General features: G+C 39.7%; 1 long non-coding RNA gene across 1 annotated transcript; it reads right to left on the bottom strand.

Annotated features, from left to right (window-relative positions):
* Positions 1 to 3,216: 3,216 nt before the first annotated feature.
* On the bottom strand, positions 3,217 to 14,775 carry LOC143035017 (uncharacterized). The gene is made up of 4 exons (XR_012967285.1): positions 14,662 to 14,775; positions 14,420 to 14,534; positions 4,673 to 4,770; positions 3,217 to 4,569 (listed from the first exon to the last, which is right to left on the bottom strand). It is a non-coding gene; the product is annotated as an uncharacterized LOC143035017 (long non-coding RNA).
* Positions 14,776 to 15,587: the final 812 nt, after the last annotated feature.

The following is a 15,587-nucleotide window of genomic DNA, read 5'->3' as shown; positions in this document are numbered from 1 at the left end:
AAGCAAGATGCTGTAATGATTGCCATTTGTTATTATTTGTCTGTTTATTTAATTATTATTTATCTTCTAAAATACAAATTTTGTTGTTGTCATTCCCTAGACTGTCTGTCCGAGCAGTCCTCTCCCCCCAAGGAATGCCACAGCCGAAACTGGGTTTTCCCACAAATCCTTTATAGAGTGTATGTTGTGTTGTTTGTGTGCATGATTGTGTATAATGCAGTCTTCCAACAAATTTTGTTGAAAGTGATGCTGTTTTCTGCATTAATACTTTTCTTGCAGATACTTTCTAAAGATCTCACTCAAAAACACAACCATAACACGAACCCACATGAAACTGGTGAACCTCACGGAAGGCAATCACAAAAGGTTTCGTGAATCTCACTGATAAATACTTACACCTCATCAAGAGGACTTACTGAACCTGGGTCTCAGATGCCAGGTCATATCTAAACCTTCTAAATTCCAAAAATGCACTGAATGTGAGCTCCTTATTAACAAAGTTGACCAACTAGTTGGAAAAAGAAAAATCACAGTAGAACCAACATTAAACAAGAGATGGTGGCTGAGGCAAGTAAAATTAGAGGACACTTTAGGAGCAACATATTGAAGAAAAAACACATAGATGCAGCTAATGAATTGAAAAAAGACCCCCAACATTATCATCAGAAAGGCCGACAAAACTGCTGCTTTTGTCATGATGAAAAAGGAAGATTACTTTGATAAACTCAATTCCATTTTAAGCGATACCACTAAATTTAGAAGACTGAACCAAGACCCCATGGAAAACCTAAAGAAAAAGGCCAATAACTCGGCTACCAATGCTATCCATCTCAACAAAATTACTGGTGAGTATAAACCTGGTTACTGTTATGGTAATGTGAAGATACACAAACCAGGAAACAAATTACAGCCGATAATTGCACAAATTCCCATGCCTACCTACCATCTTAGTAAAAGACTCTGTGCCCTACTCGCCCCATACATACCTGCTACCTGTAGACTTACTTCTGCGAGTGATTTTATAGACATCTTGAAACACAACAATGCTAACAATTTTATTGCTTCGTTGGATGCTGAATCCCTATTTACACAAATTCCTGTAAATAGGACAACTGACTTTATTTGTGATAAAAGATACAGGGACAACTCCACCCCTAAGATAGAAATCCCTGAGAATATCTTAAGATGGCTACTAACATGCTGTACAAGTGAGGCACCTTTTACTTGCCCACAAGGTAACCTGTACTCCCAGGTCGACAGTGTTGCTATGGGCTCCCCCTTGAGGGTGCTTTTCACAAATTTCTTCATGGGAAGTATGAAGAACTAATATTTCATAGTATGGAAAAAACCGGAGATATACTGCAGGTATACTGATGACATCTTCATTAAAGTTAACAACTACCAAGAAGTGGAAAACCTACAAGAAGCCACAGGACTTAAATTCACAACTGAACACAGTGTGGGTAACTCCATGCCCTTCCTAGATGTCCTTGTTACCCAAAGTGGGCATAATTTCACCACCAATGTCTACACCAAACCTTCCAATGAAGGCCAATGTCTCAACGGAAGCAGCGAGTGCCCCAGTTGACATAAGCAATCTACCATTGGGGCTTATGTCCGCCGAGCACTTACGCACTGTGATACCTGGTCAAAAGTCCACCAAGAGCTCGAACGCACTACCCAGGTACTAGTAAATAACGGCTTCAGCAACAAAGAAATTAATAAGGTTACTGAAAATATCTTGAACAAATGGTGTACCAACTCCAACAGTACTCCAAACCATGGAGAAATAAAACTTTTTTACAAGTCACACATTTCTACAGCTTACAAAGAAGATAAAAAGGCCATCAAAGACATCGTCAAAAGAAGCATAAAGCCTATGAATGACAAAACTTCAATCAAACTAATCATCTTTTATAAAAGGTAGAAAACCTCCAATCTGCTTCTCCAAAACAACACCCGCCAAAAGAGGAATGAGCTGAAAAAGTCTCATGTCATATACGAATATAAATGCACAAAAGGAACTGTGAAGCCCTTCCTTCCTCGTACATAGGCATGACGACTATGAAGCTGGAATCCAGACTGGTTGGACACAAATACACAGGAGCCCCAAAGAACCATGCTTTGGCATCACATGGACACCACATTACACGAGAAGAATTCAAACAGAACACAAAAATATTGGAAACCTGCATGGACCCGAAAAAATTAAAGATATTCGAGGATAAAAACCCCAATTTGAACATATAGGCACTTGATTTATAAGCGCTACCCAGGATGAGAACACAGGGTAGGCCAGAGGCATGACATCATTTATGCCCATTTTTCATACTATCATGTGATCTTCCCCGTCTAATAATTTCATGTGGTCAAATACCACTCTCAGTTGACACTTGACACACTCCCTGAAGAAGGCTCAGTTGAGCCGAAATCCAGATCTGACATTACGTCCGCCTACGCACAAGTTCTACTGAGTTTAGGCCCTGCTACATGGCGATTAGTGAGATCTTTAGAAAGTATCTGTGTAAGAGGCCGGTAGCGAATGGAAATGAGATTGGGTGTTGCAATGCTGACTCGGCGGGGCCAGATTCGACGCCTATTGTTAATATAAACAAAGACTGGAAAGCGACGTATGTTATGTAAACACACCGACTGTTTTATAATCGCTGATGTAATCTGAAACTTATGTGTGCTGCAGACCACCCTTCCTGAAGACATACTACTCGTCTATGACGTCATGCTTATACTCATGCTTATGCTTACGCACCAATATTTCTCGAACTGTAACAGCCTCTCGGATTGGAGGTAAATGGGTATGTAGAGAAAAACTATTGGTGCATGAATTCAAAGTCACGCCTATAAGGAGTGACATATATTTGAGAAGTCAGAGGAGATTGGTCGAATAAAAAGTGACGTCTGAACGAAGGTGGTCTGGAGAAAATCTAGAGAACATACACTGCCTGTATTCAGTTAGTTCAAGAAGCAAGAAAATTCACCACCCTTTTATTAACCCAAAGGACGAGAGAACTAGGCATGGGGCCTAATGAAATTGGAAACTAGTGAGACTACAGGAAATACTGCTTAAGATGAACTTGAACATTTAGTGAAACTCGCGTAACAAAGGCAAGGGGCCTCGAGACGAGTGGAATTACAAGTCAAATATAAGCGTAATGATCGAGGACCGACAGTGGTGGTGACAGTGGCTACAAGGGAGGTGAAAATCTGAAAGAAAATTATTGATGCAGAAAAACAGCATCACCTTCAACAAAATTTGTATTTTAGAAGACTTACTGCCTGTATATACTTCATTATTTATCTGTCAATTTACTATCATTTACTATTTACCTGTTTGTTATTTAACTTTACCTATTTATTTTATTTATTACTATTTACATTATAATTTTCATTTATCTATTTAGTGATCATTATTATAACTTTTTTCGCATCCAATCTACTTATGGACCAAAAAGCCTCCTGTCGGTATGCTCCTCCTTTGTAATCCTTCGTATGTAATTGTAATTCTGGAAAGCTCAAATATATATATATATATATATATATATATATATATATATGATTTCCAGTTGGGGCTGATGACGGGTATGGAAGTGGTGGTTCTGAGAGACAGGTGTCGGAGACCCGTTTCCCCGTCTTCTTCAAAACCCATCAAGACCCTCACCTTCATCTGAATATGATGACACTCAATTTGTGGGTGGGACCGAGGATCCCTCTCCATCAATTTAAGACAACATCTCCTCTACTTTCTCACTTAAGAGAGCAGACAACTGGTGACTGCTACCCTCCATTCCCACTACTACAAGCCAATGACACAGAACCAATCATACAACACAATAGTCCAACATTTCTTCCCAGAGATCTATGGGAAGGCCTGAGGACCATTGCCGGCTACTGAGGGGCTGTGGGTTTCCAGTCAGCAAAACTTGAGAAAAAATATTTCTTGTAATGTTTCATAGATATTAACTCTGCCAATGGAACGTACTGCACAACAACAAAACTTTATATCACTTTAAATAGACTGGTTGATGCATGTCATGGAGATGTATCATACTATCCATGCTATCATAAGCATAATGCAACTTCATATTAAAATAGTTCATAAAGTCTTCCTACATGTATTATTTATGAAGCAATAACAATAGCTTTTTCTGAGGAAACTGTACTGTACATTTTTTGTTTATCTTTTGCACTAAATTACAGAAGCTTCCTTCATTTTAATTCTAGATATCAGCATAAGTAATAGCAATAGACTAAAGTAGATCTGATTATCAGTGACAAACATTACAATAAGAAAACTACAACAAAAGTCAATGGGTAAAATAGTTTATCAAAATTAGTTATGAGAGTACATACCAATACTCCAACCACACTGTTCCCAAGCCTCGCTTATTGAGGAAGCATCTGCATAAAAACAGCTGTGATTCTCACACATGATGTAAATTATAATGTTAAAAGAAAAATATATATATAATGCCACAGTCAAACTGAGATGTGATGCACCAAACCTCTTGAGTTTATCAAATGTGGTGAAAAGGGTTCCTGGCAGCCTCAAACCTGGGGAGAATAATTTTACATTCAATATTTTTTTCTTCTTTTCACTCTGTTCAATTACAAAAGATGAGCTGGCTATAATGTGAGTGAAAGGATGCACACTTACCTGCTGTTCCATTTGCAGTTCAAGTGGTTCATCCTTGGAACCTCAAATACTTTCTATGCTGTACAATGATGCATGAAGCATGATAAAGAAGCTGGCTCCTGTTTGATTAAAAAACAAGAAAAAGAAACTGTACTTCAGCTAATACTCCTGTAGACATAAATCATTTCTGTTGCAGCAATACACAGATATTGATTTCCTTTACTCATCAGCTGATACTGCTCCATACATCTAGGGGTGTGCTGATTAATCGGCATAGGCAAGAATTGGCACTTTTTTGGTGAATCGGCATTTTTTTTAGAAAGGAATTCGGCATCAGCAATGTTTTGCCAATGTCAATGCCAATTCAGTAATTCACCTATCATTCGTTGTTATGGTGGCTGCAGAGAGCCATGCAACATATTATGTGCTATATGAGATACCACTACCAAATAATCATTGCTTTATTTTATTTTCACATAGCAGCATCACAACTGTGGGGAATGAGGTGGCTTTTTTTATGTATTTTGACAAGTAAACACATAACAATACATCTTTATGCTTTTTGACAATGACAGCTATGACTTTGACTCATGTTTAGACGATTTGCTGTCAAATTCACAATCACATGAGTCAAATTTGGACATAGTCAAACTTCAAAGAAAAAAAAACATATATCTTCATCTGTTCTGACACTACAAAGCAAAGTTGATCAGTTTTACCCCCTCCCACTGGAACCACAAGACTCGGATTCCTTGAGTTGGTGCAGAGACAACCACAACTCATATCCTGAACTTGGAAAAAGTTGCCAACAAAATGCTGTGCTGCTCTCCACCATCTTCAGTGAAGAGTGAACGGCTCTTCAGCATTGGTGGTAATGTCTACACCCCACACTGTAACCACTTGACTTCAGAATCAGGGGAGAAACTGATGTTGTTGAACTTCAATTTGCGAATGTTTAACTTTGACTATTAACCCATGGAATGCAGCAGTACTCAGGTGAGTCAGCATGTTGAAAATTAGGAGGAAAAAAAAAAATCCTATTTGGATTTTGTGCCCCGACACAGGTTTTGAAAAAGAAATAAAAATAAAAATTGGCCATTTCCCACATTCCATGCATCAATTATTATAGAGACTGAGTTAAGTTTAGGCTTTACTGTTATGTTAGGATTAAGAAATGGATTGATACATGTGCTTTAATAAAATCTATGAAACAGGTAATATTTACCTCTTTTTCAACCAATAGAAAATAATACAACCATCCATACATTGATAATCAAGTGGTCAATCAATAAGCCCTTCATTAACTTCATTCAATCATCAGCATCCAACAGCTCAACAACTGGCAGGTATAAATCTACACAGATTATAAAGCAAGTAATTATATAAAGTGGAACTGGCATTGGCAACTAAGAGTGAATAGGAATTGGCATTGGCATCAGAAAAAGAAAGTATATATATATACTGTATATACATACATATACCAAAGGGGGGGGGTGGTTTAGCCAAAAAGAAAAAGGCACAGAAACCACTCCCACCCATTCCATTCCCCTCCACCCTCCTCCCTCCCTCTCGGCATCTCCTGGATGACGGGTCATCCCTGCATCCTGTCCACTGCCCTGGGTCAGAAGCAGTGTCGCAAGACACAGCACATCCACAGCAAGGCTGCTTCATAAATTTGGCGACCCCACCCTCTCCATCTCCTCATGCTGAAAAGGAGAAGACGGGGAGAAATCCCTTCGGGCTGTGTCAAATTTTTTCTCATACATACTTCCTCACCCCCCATCCCCCACCCACTCCCCCTCATGCATCACAGCATCATCCAAACACAACCCCTCTCCATTCACCCCTATCTTCTGTCCTCTCCTGTCCTTCCTCAACAGACATTCCTCTCTTTTGTAAAGCCCCTTTCACCACATCCATCCATCTCATCCTAGGAGGCCCCCTCACGTTCACTCCTTCCACCTCTGCCTTCCACACCTCTTTTACTAATCTTTCTTCACTCATTCTTTCCATGTGTCCAAACCATCCCAATACTCTTTCATCAACCCTATCTCCCAGCTCCCTTTCCACCCCTGTTCTCCTTCTCACCTCCTCATTTCTCACTCCATCTAGCCTAGAAACCCCTATAATACTTCTCAGACATTTCATCTCAAACCCATTCAAACTCTTTCTCTCTTCCTTTCTTATGTTCCATGTTTCTGCCTCGTACAGTGCTGTTGACACAATCACTCCTTCACACACACTCGCACGCCGTCGTCGCCGTCCATCACCAAGAAGAAGGGGATTTACGACGGAAAACGAAACCTGGTTTGTATTGTAGTGGTGGGGAGTGATCGTGAGTGTCCGAAATGATATCTCTGCAGTGCTAGTCAATTGTATTATCATGGAATTAGCGAACATGAAAGAAAACAACGACTTGAGAGACAGTCACGAAACAGAGCCATCTAGCGTCAGACGATCGAACCGCAATGTAAACAAATCCACGTGCGACTTAAGAAATGATATCATAGGATTAAGGGAATGCTTAGCACAGGCGAATCACAAAATCTCTGACCTAAGAAAAACCAACTTAGATCTCACAAACGAGATCAAAGAAATGAAAAGGGATATAAATGAGCTGAAGAATGATAATGAAAAGAAGAAAACTAATGAAAATAACAGCAGCGACAATTTAAAGATAGAGGTGAACAACAGATTACATGAGTTGTCACAAAAGATTGAAGAGAATCTAGGTGAAGAAAGTATTCAGAAAATTAAGAAGTGGAAGGAAAACATCGAAAACAAGGAAACTGCTTTTAAAGAAATAGTCAAGCAGCAAATGCAGGATAATGCAAAAGACACAATTATCCAAGTGATTAATGAAAAAGCAAACTGGGTCAGGGATACAGTAGATAGGAAAAAATGTATTGTGGTCTATGGACTAAAAGAAAAACAGGGATTGGCGAGGTACATGAGAGAAAAAGAAGAAAAAGAGACAGCAGTAGAAATTCTAAATGAAATTCAGGGGGGGGAAAGAGATTCAAGCATAGACTTAGAAGAGACACACAGAATCGGTCGCTACTCTAAAGATAGAAATCTACCTCTAAAGATAAAATTAAGGTCACAGATGGTAGTAGAAGATATCTTTGAAAAAGTAGGCAATTTGGCAAAGAGTGAAAAGTACAATAAGATGTGGATAAAAAGAGAAATGAGTACTGAGGAATTACATACATACATATACCAAGGCTTTTTCCCCCTTTCAAGGGAGGTAGCCAAAAAGGGAAAGGCATAAAAACACTCCCACCCATTTCATCCCTAAATACACTCCACACCCCTCCCACCCTCCCTCTCATCTGAGCACCTCCAGGATGACGGGTCATCCCTGCACCTTGCCCACCGCCCTGGGTCAGAAGCAGTGTCGCAAGACACAGCACATCCACAGCAAGGCCGCTTCATTTAATCGGTGACCCCCCCTCTCCGTCCCCCCTTGCATATAAGGAGAGGACGGGGAGAAATCCCTTCGGGCTGCGTCAAAATTTACTCACACATACTACCCCACCCCCCACCATTCCTCATGCAATCACAACATCATCCATATACAACCATTCTCCACTCACCTCTGTCTTCCTGAGGAATTAGAAAAAGAATTAGAAAAAGAAAAGTCACTAAGAAAAGAATTAGAAAAAGAAAAGTCACTAAGAAAAGAAGCAAAGGAAAAAAACTTGTTGAGAACGGAGACAGAATGCAAAGAATTCCATTGGAGAGTAATCGACATGAGATTGAAACAGTGGCACATCAAAACGAAAAAACCAAGGACAGAAAAGATAATGGAGAAGGAAGAAAATTAAAAGTGGCCTATACTAACATTGACGGATTAATTTCAGGTCTGAACGAACTCAATGATTATCTGTTAGAAGAAAAACCAGACATAATGGGAATTGTAGAGACTAAACTAAGAGGAGAAATACCATCTAATGATATTGGACAAGGGCTATACAATTACTGGATAAGAAAAAGGAACAAAAAGCAGGGAGGGGGGAATCATGTTCTTGGCCAAGAAAGACCCAAACGTGACAAAAATTGCAGAGGGCAAAGGTAATGTTGAACTGATCATGATAAAAGTCGAAGGCAAGAATATGAAAAGTAGAAAGTTTGTGGTGACCTATGTGCCCCCAAGAACGAATGCTTGGAAAGAAAACGAACACACAAAAATGCTAGATACAAGAAAATCACTAAATGAGATACTAATGGGTATGGGTAATCTAGTAATTATGGGAGACTTCAATTGCAAAGAAATTTGTTGGGACAACATGACAGTACGAGGAGATGACGTGTGGGGCAATGTACTGCTAGACATGACCATGGAGTACACAATGACCCAGTGGGTCAGTGAAAACACAAGATACAGAAACAATGAAGAGCCATCAAAACTAGATTTAATATTTACAACGGAACCTGAAATAGTGGACAAAGTCCACTACAAGACACCAATTGGAAAGAGTGACCATGTACTCATCGAAACTGTACTAAAGGAAGAAATAGAGATGAAGAGGAGCGAAAAGCATAGGAAAGGAAGATTGATGTACAACAAAACAGACTTTGCAAAACTAAAGACGTTCTTCCAGAATGCAAACTGGGAAAAATTCTATATGGAAGAGACAACAGTGGAAGAGAAATGGAACATACTGTTGGATAATTACAATGAAGGGGTAAACAGGCATGTACCAAGACAAAAGCGAGAGAGTACATTAAATGTTGGTTCAACAAAAGATGCAGTGAGGCAAAAGACAGAAGGGACAAAGCTTGGAAAAGGTGGAGAAAAGACAAAAAACAAAGCAAATGGCATATTTATATAAACTATAGAAATGAGTATGTTAATGTGAGAAGAGAGGAAAAAAGGAACCATGAGAAGGATTAGATAAATGCAAAGAACAGCCCAAGCTATTCTACCGGTATGTAAATGGTAAACTTAAAACCAAACAGGAACTAGTGAAACTACGCCAAGGAAATATAGAATACACAGAAGAATTAGAGCTGGCCGAAATCATGAACAACCACTTTAAATGTGTCTTCACCAGAGAGAAAATACAAAATTGGGACGTAGATAATAACAAACATTCTCCCCACATGAGTGAATTTACAACATCACAAAAAGAGATATCAGAACATCTATCAAAATTGGACGTCAGAAAATAACATGGCCCGGATGGAATTGCAAATTGGATTCTAAAAGAATGCAAAGAAGAGCTAACGGACAAAATACACATCATAATAAATAGCTCACTCCAGGAAGGAAAGATACCTAATGACTGGAAAAATGCTAACATTGTACCAATATATAAAGGAGGAAACAAGGAAGAACCCACCAACTATAGACCAGTATCACTAACAAGCACTTTAGCCAAAATTTGTGAGAAAATCATCAAGAATAGATGGGTAAAACACCTGGAAGATAACAACATATTAAACCCAAGACAATTCGGGTTCAGACAAGGTAGATCATGCACCACAAACTTGATATGCTTCTACTCAAGACTAATAGACATAGTGCAAGAAAGAAACGGGTGGGCTGATTGTGCATTCCTAGACTTGCAAAAAGCATTTGACAAAGTACCACACAGAAAACTACTAAAAAAACTGGAACACATAGGAGGAATACGAGGGAACCTACTAAAATGGATGGAGGACTTCCTGACTGGAAGAAAGATGAGAGTAGTACTCATAGCAAAATATTCAGATTGGAAAGAGGTGATCAGAGGAGTACCGCAAGGATCTGTACTGGCTCCAATAATGTTTGCTATCTATATGAATGATATGGACGAGGGCATGAACTGTTACATGAGCTTCTTTGCTGATGACACCAAACTGTTAAGGAAAGTAGAAACTGATAAGGACTGTGAAGCACTGCAAGAAGATCTGAATAGGGTATGGAACTGGAGTCAGAAATGGGAAGTGGATTTTAATACTAAGAAGTGTAGCATAATAGAGTTTGGAAAAAGTAAAAACAGAATATCAAGAAAATATACAATTGGAACCAAGGAAGTAAAGAAAGTAGGATCCGAAAAAGACTTGGGAGTTATTATCACAAACGACTTGTCCTATGATACACAGATTAACAAAATTGTCGGGGAGACTTACAACTTGCTAAGATCAATAAAAGTGGCTTTTGCTTACCTGGACGAAGACATGATAAAAAAAATATTGGTTACATTGATAAGGCCTAGACTAGAGTATACGGCGACAATGTGGTCCCCCAGTACCAAAAAGAACAAAGAAAATAGAAAGAATCCAAAGAGCAGCTACAAAAATGGCACCTGCACTTGCAAACCTATCATACGAGGAGAGATTGGCTAAACTGGAGCTACCGACACTGGAGCAAAGAAGAGAGAGAGGAGACCTACTGACCATCTACAGAATCATGAAAGGCACAGAGATACTTGATAGAGAAGAATTACTAAACTGGGACAAGAGAAACACAAGAGGACATGGAAGGAAATTAAGAAAACATAGCTATAGAAGAGAACTGAAGAAAAACAGTTTTCCACATAGTTTTAGACACTTGGAACAAACTGGATAATGATAGTAAGCGCAAAAACCATTCACAAGTTTAAAAGCAAACTAGACACTGAGAGATACAATGGTGGGACAACACAAGCATAGCTCCCCTTCCCGCAAAATACAATTAGGTAAATACAACTAGGTAAATACAGTCTCCTCTTAGCATCCATTCCCAGATGTCTATTTCTCATTACCGTATTTTTCGGACCATAAGGCGTGGGCAAAATCCTTAAAATCGGCCAAAATCAGGTGGTGTGCCTTATCGTGAGGGGCACCTTATGTGTGGCTTATGTGGAAAAAAAAAAAAAAAAAAAAAAGGCCTCGAATAGTGACATAGTATTTTGACACGTTTCGTAGCTAGCCTGCTGACGGCGACAGTGCATAGACCTAGCAAATGTTACAACCAAGTTATAACCAAGATGCATGTATCTTGACAAGAGAATTGCGAAAACTTCGACAGCTTTAGAGTCCATACCACCGCATTCATTCACGCTATCATGGCTATGACATGATAGCGTCCACAACACAGACAGCCATTTTGCATTGGTCTAGTCTTGCTCCACTCCGACTGTAGTCATTTGGGTATTTTTTTAGTTTCGACCATGGGCACAATATAGCAATAGAAAATTAATTATTAATTTTTTAAATTAAAATGTATCAACGTAATGTGCTATTTTGAGGGCGGAAATGAAAATAAAAAATACCTTGCTACAAGCAAATATGCTAATGAACGAAGTCAGTAGCATAGGATCGGGACACCGTCTTGTCTGTCAATTGACGGCCTCGGTACTAACGACAGTACCTTGCCAGGTACATTTTCTTGAATGTTATGGAGCGGAGATACATGCATTCCTTCAAGCTGCAAGAACTTTGTATACCCCGCAATCTGAGAGAGTGGTTGAAAAGCCCGCCAACGTCTCTCACGACGACGACAACGAGGACGAGCTGGATGACATTTAATTTGCAGATAATGATTTATTAAACACAGGTTAGGTTAGGTTAGGCGAATTCATCATACTTTCATTTCTTCGATGTCGGCATCTATCATAACAAGCATGGCGTACCATTCGTCCTACACGGCTTCGTTACTTACGAAATCTGTTTTAGCACCTTTTGTTTTTTTTTATTTCTGCTCACAAAATTGCATATTACGTTGATACATTATGATTCACAAAATTAATAATTAATTTTCTATTGCTATATTGTGCCCATGGTCGAAACTAAGAATTTACCGTCATTTGTAATAAATCTTGTGTTTTTAAGTGAATAGAAAATTGCGGGAATAAAACTGCTAATGTTGGTTTTATTCCCCACAATTCCCGTAACGTGTTTATGTTGTTTTTTAGGGGTATTGGTAGGGCAGACCGTCCATGGAGGTGGTCTGATTTCACTGACCAAAATAAAAAAGTATATCATTTATTTTTGTAATTTTGCTAAATCCCAACAGATTTTTCTCATTCAACAATGAAAATGTTCAGTTCTGAATGCACTCACATATGCATGATTATCCGATGACGAGACCAGGTGCGCCTTATAGTCAGGCACGCCTTATGTAAGGACGGAGAATAGCAAATTATGGGTGCGCCTTCTGGTAAGAAGCGCCTTATGGTCCGAAAAATACGGGACACTTTTCAATCCACCAAGGCATTTACTTGCTTCTCTCAATCTACATTCTACCTCCACCCTCACTCCTCCCTTTCCTGCCACATTTGCACCCAAGTATCTGAAACTATCCACTTCCTCCAGTTTCTCACCCTTGATGCTCACTTCCAGCCTGCTGCCACTCTCTCCCCTTGTATACATCTCATCACTTTACTTTTGCCCACATCTATCTTCAGCTTCCTTCTTTCACACACCTTCTCAAATTCTGTCACTAACTTCCTCAATCCTTCCTCTGATCCTGCTACAAGTGCAGTGTCGTCAGCAAACAACAACTGGCTCACCTCCCACTTTTCTCCATTTTCTTTAATCATCTCCAACCCCTGACCCACTACCCTTGCATTCACCTCTTTCACCATGTATAGATTAAACAGCCAGGGTGACATAACACATCCCTGACGAAGTCCCACCTTTACCTCAAACCACCCACTCTCTCCATTTCTAATCCTAACACAAGCTCTATTACTCTCGTAAAAACTCTTAACTACTCTTAACAGCTTCCCTCCTATCCCATATATCTGCAGTATGCAGTGTCTTCTGTCTACCATGTCGTAAGCCTTTTCCAGATCCATAAAAGCCCAAAAAACATCCTTACCTTTTTCTATAGCTTTCTCACATATCTGTCTCACCACAAAAATCTGATCTACACAACCCCTACCTGTCCTAAACCCACACTGTTCCTCACCATTACTCCCTCTGTTCCTCTCCTAATCCTCTCAATCAAGACCCACCCATAAGCCTTCCCAACTACACTCAACAAGCTGATCCCTCTGAAACTACTACACTCACACTTGTCCCACTTTCCCTTGTAAGGTGGAACTATACAGGCACTCCTCTGGTACTCTATCCTCTCTCCAGCAAACATTAAATAACCTCATCAACCAGTCCACCATCACTGTACTTCCTTTCTTCAGACATTCTGCATAGCATCCATCCAACCCAGGTGCCTTACCTGCTCTCATCATCTTAACCGCTGCTTTCACTTCATCTTTCCTTATTTCTCCTCCATTTTCCTCACTCATCACTCTCATTTTCTTTGCACTTCCGACTGCAACTATCTTTCCCTCCCTATCCTCCTTCACATTTAGCAACTCCCTAAAATACTCTGCCCATCTTCCTCTTACTGCCTTCTCTTCCATTATCATCTCACCATCTGCACCTATTAACCCCTTCCATACGGTGCCGCACACGTAGGCGTCATGGGGAGCGAGTGTATTCGCGAGGCTGCCATATCGGCGTCTTGATTATATTTATTGTAGTCGCCCCTCCATAATGACATTCTTTCTAATTCTTTTGTAATCGCATTTTCTATGGTTATCAAAATTCACGGGTGAAGAGAGAACGATCGATATAAGCGGTGACTATATTTTATGATGCGAGTATTATTACGACACGTCGTACGGCTGGCATTGGTTGCTGCCACCGAGATCTAAGTCCATGACGCCTACGTGTGCGGCACCGTATGGAAGGGGTTAACCTTTCCTTCTCTACTTGATTCGCCTCCTCTTCCTCTCTTAATTTCTTTCCAAAACATTTTTTTATTACTTTCAAAATTTTCTGTCATACTCTTACCCCATTTCACATCTGCTCTCCTCTTTGCTTCCTTTATCTTATGCTTAACTTCCCTTCTCTTTACTTTGTACCTCTCATACGATTCCCTCGTCCTATTTTGTAACCAATTTCATGCCTGGAATAAAAAAAGGGAAATCAATTGATCCGTTAATACAAATGCAGTACATTTGAAGAAGCTGAGGAAACGAAGTTCTGATGCAAATTTTATGTCCACAGGTCACAAGAGACGAACAAAATCTCACCTCCAGAGTCAAACGTTTTTCTTCTGGACCGTACTGATGCACCTCAACTAGGAATCAGCAAACTTGAACCAGACTCTCGTTTTCCTGAAGACGAAAAACAATGGCAGATTTCTTCAACCATAATTTCAAACAAGGTTCTTCCATTAGAATATATGGCACACTCTCTTAAAAAAAAATAAACAAATGATAAAAACAAATAAACAAATAATAATACATACATATACCAAAGTCTTTTTGGAAAAAAAAACAAAGGCATAAAATCCACTCCCACCCATTCCATCCCCAACATACTCCACTCCCATCCACCCTCTACCCTCCCTCTTATCTTGGCACCTCCTGGATGACGGGTCATCCCTGCATCCTGCCCTGGGTCATAAGCAATGCAGCAAGAGACAGCACATCCATAGCAAGGGCACTGAATGATAATAATGATAAAAAAAAAAAAATAAATAAATAAATAAATAACAAAATAAAACATAAAAGATGCAGATTCCAAAAACTTGTTGGCTCATCCTAACAACTGCCTGCAGTCAATCACGTCTAGCGACGTGTGACGGCTCTGTCCATCTGCGGAGGGCAACCGACTCTCTCTGTCCTCGGTGGCTGCCGTCTGCAGTTGTTCGTCCATACGGCAGAGAGTTAATCCACAATGGACAAATTCGAACTTACAAAACCATTCTGAGACCCTCTACCTTACCTTCACGGTTGTCATCACACGCTCCAACACACAGTGCATCTGCCAAGAGGCGAAGGAGGGTTTGACCTCTTCAATATGAGTCAAATATTCGCGTGCACGTCAGGTTGCCTGATGTACAACGATGCATCACAATGCATGTATTATAAAATACGTAGTGGGCACTTGTAAAGTATGTTGTATTTGTACATACATGCATAAATACGTATACCAAAGGCTTTTTCCCTCTTAC

The sequence above is a fragment of the Oratosquilla oratoria genome, chromosome 18 (genome assembly GCF_046742065.1).
Source record: "Oratosquilla oratoria isolate Oo_2021 chromosome 18, ASM4674206v1, whole genome shotgun sequence".
Lineage (NCBI taxonomy): Eukaryota > Metazoa > Arthropoda > Malacostraca > Stomatopoda > Squillidae > Oratosquilla > Oratosquilla oratoria.
The sequence above is the reverse complement of the archived record's forward strand: the minus strand, read 5'-3'. Positions and strand labels throughout refer to the sequence as shown.